Below are 22,129 nucleotides of genomic sequence, written 5' to 3' on the forward strand. Positions count from 1 at the left end.
ATCCCTTGGACCGTCTTATTGACGATGAAACACAGATATTGCATCGGAATTAAATACAAAAGGCACAATGCCTACTTTAGTACAATAAGACTGACTCTTCTTACTGTCTATGTTTTGAACCTTTCCTGTGAGAGCAGTTTTAGATTCCCGTGCTTCACTTCAGGTTTACTGTATCCCTTGGACCTTCTTATTGACGATGAAACACAGGTATTGCATGGCAACTAAATACAAAAGGCACAATGCCGACTTAAGTACAAGAAGACTGACTCTTCCTACGGTCTATGTTTTGAACCTTTACTGTGGGACTAGTTCTAGATTCCAATGCTTCACTCCAGGTTTACTGTATCCCTTGGACCGTCTTATTGACGATGAAACACAGATATTGCATCGGAATTAAATACAAAAGGCACAATGCCGACTTTAGTACAATAAGACTGATTCTTCTTACTGTCTATGTTTTGAACCTTTCCTGTGAGAGCAGTTTAAGATTCCCGTGCTTCACTTCAGGTTTACTGTATCCCTTGGACCTTTTTATTGACGATGAAACACAGAAATTGCATCGGAATTAAATACAAAAGGCACAATGCCGACTTAGGTACAGGAAGACGGACTCTTCTTACTGTCTATGTTTTGAACCTTTCCTGTGAGAGCAGTTTTAGATTACCATGCTTCACTTCAGGTTTACTGTATCCCTTATACCTTCTTATTGACGATGAAACACAGAAATTGCATCGGAAATAAATACAAAAGGCACAATGCCGACTTAAGTACAAGAGGACTGACTGTTCTTACATTCGGTTATTTGAGAATTTCCTGTGAGACCAGTTTTAGATTCCGATGCTTCACTTCAGGTTTACTGTATCCCTTGCACCTTCTTATTGACGATGAAACACAGAAATTGCATCGGAATTAAATACAAAAAGCACAATGCCGACTTAAGTACAAGAACAGTGACTCTTCATACTGTCTATGTTTTGAACCTTTCGTGTGAGACCAGTTTTAGATTCCGATGCTTCTCTTCAGGTTTACTGTATCCCTTGCACCTTCTTATTGACGATGAAACACAGAAATTGCATCGGAATTAAATACAAAAGGCACAATGCCGACTTAAGTACAAGAAGACTGACTCTTCTTACTGTCTAGGTTTTGAACCTTTCCTAAGAGATCAGTTTCAGATTTCGACACTTCACATCAGGTTTACTGTATCCCTTGGACCTTCTTATTGACGATGAAACACAGAAATTGCATCGGAAATAAATACAAAAGGCACAATGCCGACTTAAGTACAAGAGGACTGACTGTTCTTACATTCTATTATTTGAGAATTTCCTGTGAGACCAGTTTTAGATTCTGATGCTTCACTTCAGGTTAACTGTATCCCTTGGACCTTCTTAATGACGATAAAACACAGAAATTGCATCGGAATTAAATGCAAAAAGCACAATGCCGACTGAAATACAAGAAGAGTGACTCTTCTTACTGTCTATGTTTTGAACCTTTCGTGTGAGACCAGATTTAGATTCCGATGCTTCACTTCAGGTTTACTGTATCCCTTGGAACTTCTTATTGACGATAAAACACTGAAATTGCATAGGAATTTAATGGAAAAGGCACGATGCCGACTTAAGCACAAGAAGACTGACTCTTCTTACGGTCTACGTTTTGAACCTTTCCTGTGAGAGCAGTTTTAGATTCCTATGCTTCACTTCAGGTTTACTGTATCCGTTGGACCTTCTTAATGACGATGAAACACAGAAATTGCATCGGAATTAAATAGAAAAGGCACAATGCCGACTTAAGTACAAGAGGACTGACTGTTCTTACATTCAATGAATTGAGCCTTTCCTGTGAGACCAGTTTTAGATATCGATGCTTCACTTCAGGTTTACTGTATCCCTTGGACCTTCTTATTGACGATGAAACACAGAAATTGCATGGCAACTAAATACGAAAGGCACAATGCCGACTTAAGTACAAGAAGACTGACTCTTCTTACAGTCTGTGGTTTGAACCTTTACTGTGGGACTGGTTTTAGATTCCAATGCTTCACTCCAGGTTTACTGTATCCCTTGGATCGTCTTATTGACGATGAAACACAGATATTGCATCGGAATTAAATACAAAAGGCACAATGCCGACTTAAGTACAAGTAGACTGACTGTTCTTACTGTCTAGGTTTTCAACCTTTCCTGAGAGATCAGTTTTAGATTCCGACAATTCACTTCAGGTTTACTGTATCCCTTGGACCTTCTTATTAACGATGAAACACAGAAATTGCATCGTAATTAAATACAAAAGGCACAATGCCGACTTAAGTACAAGAGGACTGACTGTTCTTACATTCTATTATTTGAGCCTTTCCTGTGAGACCAGTTTTAGATATCGATGCATCACTTCAGGTATACTGTATCCCTTGGACCTTTTTATTGACGATGAAACACAGAAATTGCATCGGAATTAAATACAAAAGGCACAATGCCGACTTATGTACAACAAGACTGACTCTTCTTACTGTCTATGATTTGAACCTTTCCTGTGAGTGCAGTTATAGATTCCCGTGTTTCACTTCTGGTTTACTGTATCCTTTGGACCTTTTTATTGACGATGAAACACAGAAATTGCATCGGAATTAAATACAAAAGGCACAATGCCAACTTAAGTACAAGAAGACTGACTCTTCTTACTGTCTATGTTTTGAACCTTTCCTATGAGAGCAGTTTTAGATTCCCATGCTTCACTTCAGGTTTACTGTATCCTTTGGACATTCTTATTGACGATGAAGCACAGAAATTGCATCGGAATTAAACACAAAAAGCACAATGCCGACTTAAGTACGAAAACAGTGACATTTCATACTGTCTATGCTTGGAACCTTTCGTGTGAGACCAGTTTTAGATTCCGATGCTTCACTTCAGGTTTACTGTATCCCTTGCACCTTCTTATTGACGATGAAACACAGAAATTGCATCGGAATTAAATACAAAATGCACAATGCCGACTTAAGTACAAGAAGACTGACTCTTCTTACTGTCTAGTTTTGAACCTTTCCTAAGAGATCAGTTTTAGATTCCGACACTTCACTTCAGGTTTACTGTATCCCCATGACCTTCTTATTGACGATGAAACACAGAAATTGCATCGGAATTAAATACAAAAGGCACAATGCCGACTTAAGTACAAGAGGACTGACTGTTCTTACATTCTATTATTTGAGCCTTTCCTGTGAGACCAGTTTTAGATTCCGATGCTTCACTTCTGGTTTACTGTATCCCTTGGACCGTCTTACTGACGATGAGACACAGAAATTGCATCGGAATTAAATACAAAATGCACAATGCCAACTTAAGTACAAGAGGAATGTCGCTCCTTACTGTCTATGTTTTGAGCCTTTCCTTTGAGAGCAGTTTTAGATTCCGATGCTTCACTTCAGGTTTTCTGTACCCCTTGGACCTTCATATTGACGCTGAAACACAGGAATTGTATCGCAATGAAATACAAAAGGCACATTGCCGACTTAAGTACAAGCAGACTGACTCTTCTCACTGTCTAGGTTTCGAACCTTTCCTGTGCGACCAGTTTTAGATTCTGATGCTTCACTTCAGGTTTACTGTATCCCTTGGACCTTCTTAATGGCGATGAAACACAGAAATTGCATCGGAATTAAATACAAAAAGCACAATGCCGACTTAAATACAAGAAGAGTGACTCTTCTTACTGTCTATGTTTTGAACCTTTCGTGTGAGACCAGTTTTAGATTCCGATGCTTCACTTCAGGTTTACTGTATCCCTTGAACCTTCTTATTGACGATGAAACACAGAAATTGCATCGGAATTTAATAGAAAAGGCACGATGCCGACTTAAGTACAAGAAGACTGACTCTTCTTACTGTCTATGTTTTGAACCATTCCTGTGAGAGCAGTTTTAGATTCCTATGCTTCACTTCAGGTTTACTGTATCCGTTGGACCTTCTTAATGACGATGAAACACAGAAATTGCATCGGAATTAAATAGAAAAGGCACAATGCCGACTTAAGTACAAGAGGACTGACTGTTCTTACATTCAATGAATTGAGCCTTTCCTGTGAGACCAGTTTTAGATATTGATGCTTCACTTCAGGTTTACTGTATCCCTTGGACCTTCTTATTGACGATGAAACACAGAAATTGCACGGCAACTAAATACAAAAGGCACAATGCCGACTTAAGTACAAGAAGACTGACTCTTCTTACAGTCTATGTTTTGAACCTTTACTGTGGGACTAGTTCTAGATTCCAATGCTTCACTCCAGGTGTACTGTATCCCTTGGACCGACTTATTGACGATGAAACACAGATATTGCATCGGAATCAAATACAAAAGGCACAATGCCGACTTTAGTACAATAAGACTTACTCTTCTTACTGTCTATGTTTTGAACCTTTCCTGTGAGAGCAGTTTTAGATTCCCGTGCTTCACTTCAGGTTTACTGTATCCCTTGGACCTTTTTATTGACGATGAAACACAGAAATTGCATCGGAATTAAATACAAAAGGCACAATGCCGTCTTAAGTACAAGAAGACTGACTCTTCTTACTGTCTATGTTTTGAACCTTTCCTGTGAGTGCAGTTTTGGATTCCCATGCTTCAGTTCTGGTTTACTGTATCCCTTGGACCTTCTTATTGACGATGAAACACAGAAATTGCATCGGAATTAAACACAAATGGCAAAATGCCGACTCAAGTACAAGAAGACTGACTGTTCTTACTGTCTAGGTTTTCAACCTTTCCTGAGAGATCAGTTTTAGATTCCGATACTTCACTTCAGGTTTACTGTATCCCTTGGACCTTCTTATTGACGATGAAACACAGAAATTGCATCGGAATTAAATACAAAAGGCACAATGCCGACTTAAGTACAAGAAGACTGACTCTTCTTACTGTCTATGATTTGAACCTTTCCTGTGAGAGCAGTTATAGATTCCCGTGTTTCACTTCTGGTTTACTGTATCCTTTGGACCTTTTTATTGACGATGAAACATAGAAATTGCATCGGATTAAATACAAAAGGCACAATGCCAACTTAAGTACAAGAAGACTGACTCTTCTTACTGTCTATGTTTTGAACCTTTCCTATGAGAGCAGTTTTAGATTCCCATGCGTCACTTCAGGTTTACTGTATCCTTTGGACATTCTTATTGACGATGAAGCACAGAAATTGCATCGGAATTAAACACAAAAAGCACAATGCCGACTTAAGTACGAGAACAGTGACATTTCATACTGTCTATGCTTGGAACCTTTCGTGTGAGACCAGTTTTAGATTCCGATGCTTCACTTCAGGTTTACTGTATCCCTTGCACCTTCTTATTGACGATGAAACACAGAAATTGCATCGGAATTAAATACAAAATGCACAATGCCGACTTAAGTACAAGAAGACTGACTCCTCTTACTGTCTAGTTTTGAACCTTTCCTAAGAGATCAGTTTTAGATTCCGACACTTCACTTCAGGTTTACTGTATCCCTTTGACCTTCTTATTGACGATGAAACACAGAAATTGCATCGGAATTAAATACAAAAGGCACAATGCCGACTTAAGTACAAGAGGACTGACTGTTCTTACATTCTATTATTTGAGCCTTTCCTGTGAGACCAGTTTTAGATTCCGATGCTTCACTTCAGGTTTACTGTATCCCTTGGACCGTCTAACTGACGATGAGACACAGAAATTGCATCGGAATTAAATACAAAATGCACAATGCCAACTTAAGTACAAGAGGAATGTCGCTCCTTAGTGTCTATGTTTTGAGCCTTTCCTTTGAGAGCAGTTTTAGATTCCGATGCTTCACTTCAGGTTTTCTGTACCCCTTGGACCTTCATATTGACGCTGAAACACAGGAATTGTATCGCAATGAAATACAAAAGGCACATTGCCGACTTAAGTACAAGCAGACTGACTCTTCTCACTGTCTAGGTTTCGAACCTTTCCTGTGCGACCAGTTTTAGATTCTGATGCTTCACTTCAGGTTTACTGTATCCCTTGGACCTTCTTAATGGCGATGAAACACAGAAATTGCATCGGAATTAAATACAAAAAGCACAATGCCGACTTAAATACAAGAAGAGTGACTCTTCTTACTGTCTATGTTTTGAACCTTTCGTGTGAGACCAGTTTTAGATTCCGATGCTTCACTTCAGGTTTACTGTATCCCTTGAACCTTCTTATTGACGATGAAACACAGAAATTGCATCGGAATTTAATAGAAAAGGCACAATGCCGACTTAAGTACAAGTGGACTGACTGTTCTTACATTCAATGAATTGAGCCTTTCCTGTGAGACCAGTTTTAGATATTGATGCTTCACTTCAGGTTTACTGTATCCCTTGGACCTTCTTATTGACGATGAAACACAGAAATTGCACGGCAACCAAATACAAAAGGCACAATGCCGACTTAAGTACAAGAAGACTGACTCTTCTTACAGTCTATGTTTTGAACCTTTACTGTGGGACTAGTTCTAGATTCCAATGCTTCACTCCAGGTGTACTGTATCCCTTGGACCGACTTATTGACGATGAAACACAGATATTGCATCGGAATCAAATACAAAAGGCACAATGCCGACTTTAGTACAATAAGACTTACTCTTCTTACTGTCTATGTTTTGAACCTTTCCTGTGAGAGCAGTTTTAGATTCCCGTGCTTCACTTCAGGTTTACTGTATCCCTTGGACCTTTTTATTGACGATGAAACACAGAAATTGCATCGGAATTAAATACAAAAGGCACAATGCCGACTTAAGTACAAGAAGACTGACTCTTCTTACTGTCTATGTTTTGAACCTTTCCTGTGAGTGCAGTTTTAGATTCCCATGCTTCACTTCTGGTTTACTGTATCCCTTGGACCTTCTTATTGACGATGAAACACAGAAATTGCATCGGAATTAAACACAAATGGCAAAATGCCGACTCAAGTACAAGAAGACTGACTGTTCTTACTGTCTAGGTTTTCAACCTTTCCTGAGAGATCAGTTTTAGATTCCGATACTTCACTTCAGGTTTACTGTATCCCTTGGACCTTCTTATTGACGATGAAACACAGAAATTGCATCGGAATTAAATACAAAAGGCACAATGCCGACTTAAGTACAAGAAGACTGACTCTTCTTACTGTCTAGAATTTGAACCTTTCCTAAGAGATCAGTTTTAGATTCCGACACTTCACTTCAGGTTTACTGTATCCCTTGGACCTTCTTATTGACGATGAAACACAGAAATTGCATCGTAATTAAATACAAAAGGCACAATGACGACTTCAGTACAAGAGGACTGACTGTTCTTACATTCTATTATTTGAGCCTTTCCTGTGAGACCAGTTTTAGATATCGATGCATCACTTCAGGTTTACTGTATCCCTTGGACCTTTTTATTGACGATGAAACACAGAAATTGCATCGGAATTAAATACAAAAGGCACAATGCCGACTTAAGTACAACAAGACTGACTCTTCTTACTGTCTATGATTTGAACCTTTCCTGTGAGAGCAGTTTTAGATTCCCGTATTTCACTTCCGGTTTACTGTATCCCTTGTACCTTTTTATTGACGATGAAACACAGAAATTGCATCGGAATTAAATACAAAAGGCACAATGCCGACTTAAGTACAAGAAGACTGACTCTTCTTACTGTCTATGTTTTGAACCATTCCTGTGAGAGCAGTTTTAGATTCCTATGCTTCACTTCAGGTTTACTGTATCCGTTGGACCTTCTTAATGACGATGAAACACAGAAATTGCATCGTAATTAAATACAAAAGGCACAATGACGACTTCAGTACAAGAGGACTGACTGTTCTTACATTCTATTATTTGAGCCTTTCCTGTGAGACCAGTTTTAGATATCGATGCATCACTTCAGGTTTACTGTATCCCTTGGACCTTCTTATTGAGGATGAAGCACAGAAATTGCATCGGAATTAAACACAAAAAGCACAATGCCGACTTAAGTACAAGAACAGTGACTTTTCATACTGTCTATGTTTTGAACCTTTCGTGTGAGACCAGTTTTTGATTCCGATGCTTCACTTCAGGTTTACTGTATCTTTTGGACCTTCTTATTGACGATGAAACACAGAAATTGCATTGGAATTTAATAGAAAAAGCACGATGCCGGCTTAAGTACAAGAAGACTGACTGTTCTTACATTCAATGAATTGAGCCTTTCCTGTGAGACCAGTTTTAGATATCGATGCTTCACTTCAGGTTTACTGTTTCCCTTGGACCTTCTTATTGACGATGAATCACAGATATTGCATGGCAACTAAATACAAAAAGCACAATGCCGACTTAAGTACAAGAAGACTGACTCTTCTTACTGTCTATGTTTTGAACCTTTACTGTGAGACCAGTTTTAGATTCCGACACTTCACTTCAGGTTTACTGTATTCCTTGGACCTTCTTATTGACGATAAAACACACAAATTGCATCGGAATTAAATAGAAAAGGTACAATGCCGACTTAAGTACAAGAAGACTGACTCTTCTTACTGTCTATGTTTTGAACCTTTCCTGTGAGAGCAGTTTTAGATTCCCGTGCTTCACTTCAGGTTTACTGTATCCCTTGGACCTTTTTATTGACGATGAAGCACAGAAATTGCATCGGAATCAAATACAAAAGGCACAATGCCGACTTAAGTACAATAAGACTGACTCTTCTTACTGTCTATGCTTTGAACCTTTCCTGTGAGAGCAGTTTTAGTTTCCCATGCTTCACTTCAGGTTTACTGTATCCCTTGGATCTTCTTATTGACGATGAAACACATAAATTGCATCGGAATTAAATACAAATGGCAAAATGCGACTTAAGTACAGGAAGACTGACTCTTCTTACTGTCTAGGTTTTGGACCTTTCCTGAGAGATCAGTTTTAGATTCCGATACTTCACTTCAGGTTTACTGTATCCCTTGGACCTTCTTATTGTCGATGACACACAGAAATTGCATCGGAATTAAATACAAATGGCAAAATGCCGACTTAAGTACAAGAAGACTGACTCTTCTTACTGTCTAGGTTTTTAACCTTTCCTGAGAGATCAGTTTTAGATTCCGATACTTCACTTCAGGTTTACTGTATCCTTGGACCTTCTTATTGACGATGAAAGACAGAAATTGCATCGGAATTAAATACAAAAGGCACAACGCCGACTTAAGTACAAGAGGACTGACTGTTCATACATTATAATATTTGGGCCATTATTGTGAGACCAGTTTTAGATATCGATGCATCACCTCAGGTTTACTGTATCCCTTGGACCTTTTTATTGACGATGAAACACTGAAATTGCATCGGAATTAAATACAAAAGGCACAATGCCGACTTACGTACAAGAAGACTGACTCCTCTTACTGTCTATGTTTTGAACCTTTCCTGTGATAGCAGTTTTAGATTCCCGTGCTTCACTTCAGGTTAACTGTATCCCTTGGACCTTTTTATTGACGATGAAACACAGAAATTTCATCGGAACTAAATACAAAAGGCACATTGCCGACTTAAGTACAAGAAGACTGACTCTTCTTTCTCACTGTGTTTTGAACCTTTCCTGTGTGAGCAGTTTTAGATTCCGATACTTCACTTCAGGTTTACTGTATCCTTGGACCTTCTTATTGACGATGAAACACAGAAATTGCATCGGAATTAAGTACAAAAGGCACAATGCCAACTTAAGTACAAGAGGACTGACTGTTCTTACATTCTAATATTTTAGCCTTTCCTGTGAGACCAGTTTTAGATATTGATGCATCACCTCAGGTTTACTGTATCCCTTGGACCTTTTTATTGACGATGAAACACAGAAATTGCATCGGAATTAAATACAAAATTCACAATGCCGACTTAAGTACAAGAAGAGTGACCCTTCTTACTGTCTATGTTTTGAACCTTTCCTGTGATAGCAGTTTTAGATTCCCGTGCCTCACTTCAGGTTTACTGTATCCCTTGGACCTCCTTATTGACGATGAAACACAGAAATTGCATCGGAATTAAATGCAAAAGGCACAATGCCGACTTAAGTACAAGAGGACTGACTGTTCTTACATTGTATTATTTGAGCCTTTCCTGTGAGACCAGTTTAAGATATCGATGCATCACTTCAGGTTTACTGTATCCCTTGGACCTTTTTATTGACGATGAAACACAGAAATTGCATCGGAATTAAATACAAAAGGCGCAATGCCGACTTAAGTACAAGACGACTGACTCTTCTTACTGTCTATGTTTTGAACCTTTCCTGTGAGAGCAGTTTTAGATTCCCGTGCTTCACTTCAGGTTTACTGTATCCCTTGGACGTTTTATTGACGATGAAACACAGACATTGCATCGGAATTAAATACAAAAGGCACAATGAGAACTTAAGTACAAGAAGACTGACTCTTCTTACTGTCTATGTTTTGAACCTCTCCTGTGAGAGCAGTTTTAGATTCCCATGCTTCACTTCAGGTTTACTGTATCCTTTGGACCTTCTTATTGACGATGAAACACATAAATTGCATCGGAATTAAATACAAATGGCAAAATGCCGACTTAAGTACAAGTAGACTGACTGTTCTTACTGTCTAGGTTTTCAACCTTTCCTGAGAGATCAGTTTTAGATTCCGACAATTCACTTCAGGTTTACTGTATCCCTTGGACCTTCTTATTAACGATGAAACACAGAAATTGCACGGCAACCAAATACAAAAGGCACAATGCCGACTTAAGTACAAGAAGACTGACTCTTCTTACTGTCTATGTTTTGAACCATTCCTGTGAGAGCAGTTTTAGATTCCTATGCTTCACTTCAGGTTTACTGTATCCGTTGGACCTTCTTAATGACGATGAAACACAGAAATTGCATCGGAATTAAATAGAAAAGGCACAATGCCGACTTAAGTACAAGAGGACTGACTGTTCTTACATTCAATGAATTGAGCCTTTCCTGTGAGACCAGTTTTAGATATTGATGCTTCACTTCAGGTTTACTGTATCCCTTGGACCTTCTTATTGACGATGAAACACAGAAATTGCACGGCAACCAAATACAAAAGGCACAATGCCGACTTAAGTACAAGAAGACTGACTCTTCTTACAGTCTATGTTTTGAACCTTTACTGTGGGACTAGTTCTAGATTCCAATGCTTCACTCCAGGTGTACTGTATCCCTTGGACCGACTTATTGACGATGAAACACAGATATTGCATCGGAATCAAATACAAAAGGCACAATGCCGACTTTAGTACAATAAGACTTACTCTTCTTACTGTCTATGTTTTGAACCTTTCCTGTGAGAGCAGTTTTAGATTCCCGTGCTTCACTTCAGGTTTACTGTATCCCTTGGACCTTTTTATTGACGATGAAACACAGAAATTGCATCGGAATTAAATACAAAAGGCACAATGCCGACTTAAGTACAAGAAGACTGACTCTTCTTACTGTCTATGTTTTGAACCTTTCCTGTGAGTGCAGTTTTAGATTCCCATGCTTCACTTCTGGTTTACTGTATCCCTTGGACCTTCTTATTGACGATGAAACACAGAAATTGCATCGGAATTAAACACAAATGGCAAAATGCCGACTCAAGTACAAGAAGACTGACTGTTCTTACTGTCTAGGTTTTCAACCTTTCCTGAGAGATCAGTTTTAGATTCCGATACTTCACTTCAGGTTTACTGTATCCCTTGGACCTTCTTATTGACGATGAAACACAGAAATTGCATCGGAATTAAATACAAAAGGCACAATGCCGACTTAAGTACAAGAAGACTGACTCTTCTTACTGTCTAGAATTTGAACCTTTCCTAAGAGATCAGTTTTAGATTCCGACACTTCACTTCAGGTTTACTGTATCCCTTGGACCTTCTTATTGACGATGAAACACAGAAATTGCATCGTAATTAAATACAAAAGGCACAATGACGACTTCAGTACAAGAGGACTGACTGTTCTTACATTCTATTATTTGAGCCTTTCCTGTGAGACCAGTTTTAGATATCGATGCATCACTTCAGGTTTACTGTATCCCTTGGACCTTTTTATTGACGATGAAACACAGAAATTGCATCGGAATTAAATACAAAAGGCACAATGCCGACTTAAGTACAACAAGACTGACTCTTCTTACTGTCTATGATTTGAACCTTTCCTGTGAGAGCAGTTTTAGATTCCCGTATTTCACTTCCGGTTTACTGTATCCCTTGTACCTTTTTATTGACGATGAAACACAGAAATTGCATCGGAATTAAATACAAAAGGCACAATGCCGACTTAAGTACAAGAAGACTGACTCTTCTTACTGTCTATGTTTTGAACCTTTCCTATGAGAGCAGTTTTAGATTCCCATGCTTCACTTCAGGTTTACTGTATCCTTTGGACCTTCTTATTGAGGATGAAGCACAGAAATTGCATCGGAATTAAACACAAAAAGCACAATGCCGACTTAAGTACAAGAACAGTGACTTTTCATACTGTCTATGTTTTGAACCTTTCGTGTGAGACCAGTTTTTGATTCCGATGCTTCACTTCAGGTTTACTGTATCTTTTGGACCTTCTTATTGACGATGAAACACAGAAATTGCATTGGAATTTAATAGAAAAAGCACGATGCCGGCTTAAGTACAAGAAGACTGACTGTTCTTACATTCAATGAATTGAGCCTTTCCTGTGAGACCAGTTTTAGATATCGATGCTTCACTTCAGGTTTACTGTTTCCCTTGGACCTTCTTATTGACGATGAATCACAGATATTGCATGGCAACTAAATACAAAAAGCACAATGCCGACTTAAGTACAAGAAGACTGACTCTTCTTACTGTCTATGTTTTGAACCTTTACTGTGAGACCAGTTTTAGATTCCGACACTTCACTTCAGGTTTACTGTATTCCTTGGACCTTCTTATTGACGATAAAACACACAAATTGCATCGGAATTAAATAGAAAAGGTACAATGCCGACTTAAGTACAAGAAGACTGACTCTTCTTACTGTCTATGTTTTGAACCTTTCCTGTGAGAGCAATTTTAGATTCCCGTGCTTCACTTCAGGTTTACTGTATCCCTTGGACCCTTTTATTGACGATGAAGCACAGAAATTGCATCGGAATCAAATACAAAAGGCACAATGCCGACTAAAGTACAATAAGACTGACTCTTCTTACTGTCTATGCTTTGAACCTTTCCTGTGAGAGCAGTTTTAGTTTCCCATGCTTCACTTCAGGTTTACTGTATCCCTTGGATCTTCTTATTGACGATGAAACACATAAATTGCATCGGAATTAAATACAAATGGCAAAATGCGACTTAAGTACAGGAAGACTGACTCTTCTTACTGTCTAGGTTTTGGACCTTTCCTGAGAGATCAGTTTTAGATTCCGATACTTCACTTCAGGTTTACTGTATCCCTTGGACCTTCTTATTGACGATGACACACAGAAATTGCATCGGAATTAAATACAAATGGCAAAATGCCGACTTAAGTACAAGAAGACTGACTCTTCTTACTGTCTAGGTTTTTAACCTTTCCTGAGAGATCAGTTTTAGATTCCGATACTTCACTTCAGGTTTACTGTATCCTTGGACCTTCTTATTGACGATGAAAGACAGAAATTGCATCGGAATTAAATACAAAAGGCACAACGCCGACTTAAGTACAAGAGGACTGACTGTTCATACATTATAATATTTGGGCCATTATTGTGAGACCAGTTTTAGATATCGATGCATCACCTCAGGTTTACTGTATCCCTTGGACCTTTTTATTGACGATGAAACACTGAAATTGCATCGGAATTAAATACAAAAGGCACAATGCCGACTTACGTACAAGAAGACTGACTCCTCTTACTGTCTATGTTTTGAACCTTTCCTGTGATAGCAGTTTTAGATTCCCGTGCTTCACTTCAGGTTAACTGTATCCCTTGGACCTTTTTATTGACGATGAAACACAGAAATTTCATCGGAACTAAATACAAAAGGCACATTGCCGACTTAAGTACAAGAAGACTGACTCTTCTTTCTCACTGTGTTTTGAACCTTTCCTGTGTGAGCAGTTTTAGATTCCGATACTTCACTTCAGGTTTACTGTATCCTTGGACCTTCTTATTGACGATGAAACACAGAAATTGCATCGGAATTAAGTACAAAAGGCACAATGCCAACTTAAGTACAAGAGGACTGACTGTTCTTACATTCTAATATTTTAGCCTTTCCTGTGAGACCAGTTATAGATATTGATGCATCGCCTCAGGTTTACTGTATCCCTTGGACCTTTTTATTGACGATGAAACACAGAAATTGCATCGGAATTAAATACAAAATTCACAATGCCGACTTAAGTACAAGAAGAGTGACTCTTCTTACTGTCTATGTTTTGAACCTTTCCTGTGATAGCAGTTTTAGATTCCCGTGCCTCACTTCAGGTTTACTGTATCCCTTGGACCTCCTTATTGACGATGAAACACAGAAATTGCATCGGAATTAAATGCAAAAGGCACAATGCCGACTTAAGTACAAGAGGACTGACTGTTCTTACATTGTATTATTTGAGCCTTTCCTGTGAGACCAGTTTAAGATATCGATGCATCACTTCAGGTTTACTGTATCCCTTGGACCTTTTTATTGACGATGAAACACAGAAATTGCATCGGAATTAAATACAAAAGGCGCAATGCCGACTTAAGTACAAGACGACTGACTCTTCTTACTGTCTATGTTTTGAACCTTTCCTGTGAGAGCAGTTTTAGATTCCCGTGCTTCACTTCAGGTTTACTGTATCCCTTGGACGTTTTATTGACGATGAAACACAGACATTGCATCGGAATTAAATACAAAAGGCACAATGAGAACTTAAGTACAAGAAGACTGACTCTTCTTACTGTCTATGTTTTGAACCTCTCCTGTGAGAGCAGTTTTAGATTCCCATGCTTCACTTCAGGTTTACTGTATCCTTTGGACCTTCTTATTGACGATGAAACACATAAATTGCATCGGAATTAAATACAAATGGCAAAATGCCGACTTAAGTACAAGTAGACTGACTGTTCTTACTGTCTAGGTTTTCAACCTTTCCTGAGAGATCAGTTTTAGATTCCGACAATTCACTTCAGGTTTACTGTATCCCTTGGACCTTCTTATTAACGATGAAACACAGAAATTGCATCGTAATTAAATACAAAAGGCACAATGCCGACTTAAGTACAAGAGGCATGACTGTTCTTACATTCTATTATTTGAGCCTTTCCTGTGAGACCAGTTTTAGATATCGATGCATCACTTCAGGTTTACTGTATCCCTTGGACCTTTTTATTGACGATGAAACACAGAAATTGCATCGGAATTAAATACAAAAGGCACAATGCCGACTTATGTACAACAAGACTGACTCTTCTTACTGTCTATGATTTGAACCTTTCCTGTGAGAGCAGTTATAGATTCCCGTGTTTCACTTCTGGTTTACTGTATCCTTTGGACCTTTTTATTGACGATGAAACACAGAAATTGCATCGGAATTAAATACAAAAGGCACAATGCCAACTTAAGTACAAGAAGACTGACTCTTCTTACTGTCTATGTTTTGAACCTTTCCTATGAGAGCAGTTTTAGATTCCCATGCTTCACTTCAGGTTTACTGTATCCTTTGGACATTCTTATTGACGATGAAGCACAGAAATTGCATCGGAATTAAACACAAAAAGCACAATGCCGACTTAAGTACAAGAACAGTGACATTTCATACTGTCTATGCTTTGAACCTTTCGTGTGGGACCAGTTTTAGATTCCGATGCTTCACTTCAGGTTTACTGTATCCCTTGCACCTTCTTATTGACGATGAAACACAGAAATTGCATCGGAATTAAATACAAAAGGCACAATGCCGACTTAAGTACAAGAAGACTGACTCTTCTTACTGTCTAGGTTTTGAACCTTTCCTAAGAGATCAGTTTTAGATTCCGACACTTCACTTCAGGTTTACTGTATCCCTTGGACCTTCTTATTGACGATGAAACACAGAAATTGCATCGGAATTAAATACAAAAGGCACAATGCCGACTTAAGTACAAGAATACTGACTGTTCTTACATTCTATTATTTGAGCCTTTCCTGTGAGACCAGTTTTAGATTCCGATGGTTCACTTCAGGTTTACTGTATCCCTTGGACCGTCTTACTGACGATGAGACACAGAAATTGCATCGGAATTAAATACAAAATGCACAATGCCAACTTAAGTACAAGAGGAATGTCGCTCCTTACTGTCTATGTTTTGAACCTTTCCTTTGAGAGCAGTTTTAGATTCCGATGCTTCACTTCAGGTTTTCTGTATCCCTTGGACCTTCATATTGACGCTGAAACACAGGAATTGTATCGCAATGAAATACAAAAGGCACATTGCCGACTTAAGTACAAGCAGACTGACTCTTCTCACTGTCTAGGTTTCGAACCTTTCCTGTGCGACCAGTTTTAGATTCTGATGCTTCACTTCAGGTTTACTGTATCCCTTGGACCTTCTTAATGGCGATGAAACACAGAAATTGCATCGGAATTAAATACAAAAAGCACAATGCCGACTTAAATACAAGAAGAGTGACTCTTCTTACTGTCTATGTTTTGAACCTTTCGTGTGAGACCAGTTTTAGATTCCGATGCTTCACTTCAGCTTTACTGTATCCCTTGAACCTTCGTATTGACGATGAAACACAGAAATTGCATCGGAATTTAATAGAATAGGCACGATGCCGACTTAAGTACAAGAAGACTGACTCTTCTTACTGTCTATGTTTTGAACCATTCCTGTGAGAGCAGTTTTAGATTCCTATGCTTCACTTCAGGTTTACTGTATCCGTTGGACCTTCTTAATGACGATGAAACACAGAAATTGCATCGGAATTAAATAGAAAAGGCACAATGCCGACTTTAGTACAATAAGACTTACTCTTCTTACTGTCTATGTTTTTAACCTTTCCTGTGAGAGCAGTTTTAGATTCCCGTGCTTCACTTCAGGTTTACTGTATCCCTTGGACCTTTTTATTGACGATGAAACACAGAAATTGCATCGGAATTAAATACAAAAGGCACAATGCCGACTTAAGTACAACAAGACTGACTCTTCTTACTGTCTATGTTTTGAACCTTTCCTGTGAGAGCAGTTTTAGATTCCCATGCTTAACTTCTGGTTTACTGTATCCCTTGGACCCTCTTATTGACGATGAAACACAGAAATTGCATCGGAATTAAACACAAATGGCAAAATGCCGACTCAAGTACAAGAAGACTGACTGTTCTTACTGTCTAGGTTTTCAACCTTTCCTGAGAGATCAGTTTTAGATTCCGATACTTCACTTCAGGTTTACTGTATCCCTTGGACCTTCTTATTGACGATGAAACACAGAAATTACATCGGAATTAAATACAAAAGGCACAATGCCGACTTAAGTACAAGAAGACTGTCTCTTCTTACTGTCTAGGTTTTGAACCTTTCCTAAGAGATCAGTTTTAGATTCCGACACTTCACTTCAGGTTTACTGTATCCCTTGGACCTTCTTATTGACGATGAAACACAGAAATTGCATCGTAATTAAATACAAAAGGCACAATGCCGACTTAAGTACAAGAGGACTGACTGTTCTTACATTCTATTATTTGAGCCTTTCCTGTGAGACCAGTTTTAGATATCGATGCATCACTTCAGGTTTACTGTATCCCTTGGACCTTTTTATTGACGATGAAACACAGAAATTGCATCGGAATTAAATACAAAAGGCACAATGCCGACTTAAGTACAACAAGACTGACTCTTCTTACTGTCTATGATTTGAACCTTTCCTGTGAGAGCAGTTTTAGATTCCCGTATTTCACTTCAGGTTTACTGTATCCCTTGTACCTTTTTATTGACGATGAAACACAGAAATTGCATCGGAATTAAATACAAAAGGCACAATGCCGACTTAAGTACTAGAAGACTGACTCTTCTTACTGTCTATGTTTTGAACCTTTCCTATGAGAGCAGTTTTAGATTCCCATGCTTCACTTCAGGTTTACTGTATCCTTTGGACCTTCTTATTGAGGATGAAGCACAGAAATTGCATCCGAATTAAACACAAAAAGCACAATGCCGACTTAAGTACAAGAACAGTGACTTTTCATACTGTCTATGTTTTGAACCTTTCGTGTGAGACCAGTTTTAGATTCCGATGCTTCACTTCAGGTTTACTGTATCTTTTGGACCTTCTTATTGACGATGAAACACAGAAATTGCATTGGAATTTAATAGAAAAGGCACGATGCCGGCTTAAGTACAAGAAGACTGACTGTTCTTACATTCAATGAATTGAGCATTTCCTGTGAGACCAGTTTTAGATATCGATGCTTCACTTCAGGTTTACTGTTTCCCTTGGACCTTCTTATTGACGATGAATCACAGATATTGCATGGCAACTAAATACAAAAAGCACAATGCCGACTTAAGTACAAGAAGACTGACTCTTCTTACTGTCTATGTTTTGAACCTTTACTGTGAGACCAGTTTTAGATTCCGACACTTCACTTCAGGTTTACTGTATTCCTTGGACCTTCTTATTGACGATAAAACACACAAATTGCATCGGAATTAAATAGAAAAGGTACAATGCCGACTTAAGTACAAGAAGACTGACTCTTCTTACTGTCTATGTTTTGAACCTTTCCTGTGAGAGCAGTTTTAGATTCCCGTGCTTCACTTCTGGTTTACTGTATCCCTTGGACCTTTTTATTGACGATGAAGCACAGAAATTGCATCGGAATCAAATACAAAAGGCACAATGCCGACTTAAGTACAAGAAGACTGACTCTTCTTACTGTCTATGCTTTGAACCTTTCCTGTGAGAGCAGTTTTAGTTTCCCATGCTTCACTTCAGGTTTACTGTATCCCTTGGATCTTCTTATTGACGATGAAACACAGAAATTGCATCGGAATTAAATACAAATGGCAAAATGCGACTTAAGTACAGGAAGACTGACTCTTCTTACTGTCTAGGTTTTGGACCTTTCCTGAGAGATCAGTTTTAGATTCCGATACTTCACTTCAGGTTTACTGTATCCCTTGGACCTTCTTATTGACGATGACACACAGAAATTGCATCGGAATTAAATACAAATGGCAACATGCCGACTTAAGTACAAGAAGACTGACTCTTCTTACTGTCTAGGTTTTTAACCTTTCCTGAGAGATAAGTTTTAGATTCCGATACTTCACTTCAGGTTTACTGTATCCTTGGACCTTCTTATTGACGATGAAAGACAGAAATTGCATCGGAAGTAAATACAAAAGGCACAACGCCGACTTAAGTACAAGAGGACTGACTGTTCATACATTATAATATTTGGGCCATTATTGTGAGACCAGTTTTAGATATCGATGCATCACCCCAGGTTTACTGTATCCCTTGGACCTTTTTATTGACGATGAAACACAGAAATTGCATCGGAATTAAATACAAAAGGCACAATGCCGACTTAAGTACAAGAAGACTGACTCCTCTTACTGTCTATGTTTTGAACCTTTCCTGTGATAGCAGTTTTAGATTCCCGTGCTTCACTTCGGTTTAACTGTATCCCTTGGACCTTTTTATTGACGATGAAACACAGAAATTTCATCGGAACTAAATACAAAATGCACATTGCCGACTTAAGTACAAGAAGACTGACTCTTCTTTCTCACTGTGTTTTGAACCTTTCCTGTGTGAGCAGTTTTAGATTCCGATACTTCACTTCAGGTTTACTGTATCCTTGGACCTTCTTATTGACGATGAAACACAGAAATTGCATCGGAATTAAGTACAAAAGGCACAATGCCAACTTAAGTACTAGAGGACTGACTGTTCTTACATACTAATATTTGAGCCTTTCCTGTGAGACCAGTTTTAGATATTGATGCATCACCTCAGGTTTACTGTGTCCCTTGGACCTTTTTATTGACGATGAAACACAGAAATTGCATCGGAATTAAATACAAAATTCACAATGCCGACTTAAGTACAAGAAGAGTGACTCTTCTTACTGTCTATGTTTTGAACCTTTCCTGTGATAGCAGTTTTAGATTCCCGTGCTTCACTTCAGGTTTACTGTATCCCTTGGACCTTTTTATTGGCGATGAAACACAGAAATTGCATCGCAATTAAATAGAAAAGGCACAATGCCGACTTAAGTACAAGAGGACTGACTGTTCTTACATTCTATTATTTGATCCTTTCCTGTGAGACCAGTTTTAGATATCGATGCATCACTTCAGGTTTACTGTATCCCTTGGACCTTTTTATTGACGATGAAACACAGTAATTGCATCGGAATTAAATACAAAAGGCACAATGCCGACTTAAGTACAAGAAGACTGACTCTTCTTACTGTCTATGTTTTGAACCTCTCCTGTGAGAGCAGTTTTAGATTCCCGTGCTTCACTTCAGGTTTACTGTATTCCTTGGACCTTTTTATTGACGATGAAACACAGAAATTGCATCGGAATTAAATAAAAAAGTCACAATGACGACTTAAGTACAAGAGGACTGACTGTTCCTACATTCTATTATTTGAGCCTTTTCTGTGAGACCAGTTTTAGATATCGATCCATCACCTCAGGTTTACTGTATCCCTTGGACCTTTTTATTGACGATGAAACACAGAAATTGCATCGGAATTAAATACAAAAGGCACAATGCCGACTTAAGTACAAGAAGACTGACTCCTCTTACTGTCTATGTTTTGAACCTTTCCTGTGATAGCAGTTTTAGATTCCCGTGCTTCACTTCGGTTTAACTGTATCCCTTGGACCTTTTTATTGACGATGAAACACAGAAATTTCATCGGAACTAAATACAAAATGCACATTGCCGACTTAAGTACAAGAAGACTGACTCTTCTTTCTCACTGTGTTTTGAACCTTTCCTGTGTGAGCAGTTTTAGATTCCGATACTTCACTTCAGGTTTACTGTATCCTTGGACCTTCTTATTGACGATGAAACACAGAAATTGCATCGGAATTAAGTACAAAAGGCACAATGCCAACTTAAGTACCAGAGGACTGACTGTTCTTACATACTAATATTTGAGCCTTTCCTGTGAGACCAGTTTTAGATATTGATGCATCACCTCAGGTTTACTGTGTCCCTTGGACCTTTTTATTGACGATGAAACACAGAAATTGCATCGGAATTAAATACAAAATTCACAATGCCGACTTAAGTACAAGAAGAGTGACTCTTCTTACTGTCTATGTTTTGAACCTTTCCTGTGATAGCAGTTTTAGATTCCCGTGCTTCACTTCAGGTTTACTGTATCCCTTGGACCTTTTTATTGGCGATGAAACACAGAAATTGCATCGCAATTAAATAGAAAAGGCACAATGCCGACTTAAGTACAAGAGGACTGACTATTCTTACATTCTATTATTTGATCCTTTCCTGTGAGACCAGTTTTAGATATCGATGCATCACTTCAGGTTTACTGTATCCCTTGGACCTTTTTATTGACGATGAAACACAGTAATTGCATCGGAATTAAATACAAAAGGCACAATGCCGACTTAAGTACAAGAAGACTGACTCTTCTTACTGTCTATGTTTTGAACCTCTCCTGTGAGAGCAGTTTTAGATTCCCGTGCTTCACTTCAGGTTTACTGTATTCCTTGGACCTTTTTATTGACGATGAAACACAGAAATTGCATCGGAATTAAATACAAAAGTCACAATGCCGACTTAAGTACAAGAGGACTGACTGTTCCTACATTCTATTATTTGAGCCTTTTCTGTGAGACCAGTTTTAGATATCGATCCATCACTTCAGGTTTACTGTTTCCCTTGGACCTTCTTATTGACGATGAAACACAGAAATTGCATCGGAATTAAATACAAAAGTCACAATGCCGACTAAAGTACATGAAGACTGTCTCTTCTTACTGTCTATGATTAGAAACTTTCCTGTGAGACCAGTTTTAGATTCCGATGCTTCACTTCAGGTTTACTGTATCACTTGGACCGTCTTACTGACGATGAGACACAGAAATTGCATCGGAAATAAATACAAAAGGCACAATGCCAACTTAAGTACAAGAGGAATGTCGCTCCTCACTGTCTATGTTTTGAACCTTTCCTT

The sequence above is a fragment of the Schistocerca americana genome, chromosome 7, assembly GCF_021461395.2.
Source record: "Schistocerca americana isolate TAMUIC-IGC-003095 chromosome 7, iqSchAmer2.1, whole genome shotgun sequence".
NCBI classification, from domain to species: domain Eukaryota; kingdom Metazoa; phylum Arthropoda; class Insecta; order Orthoptera; family Acrididae; genus Schistocerca; species Schistocerca americana.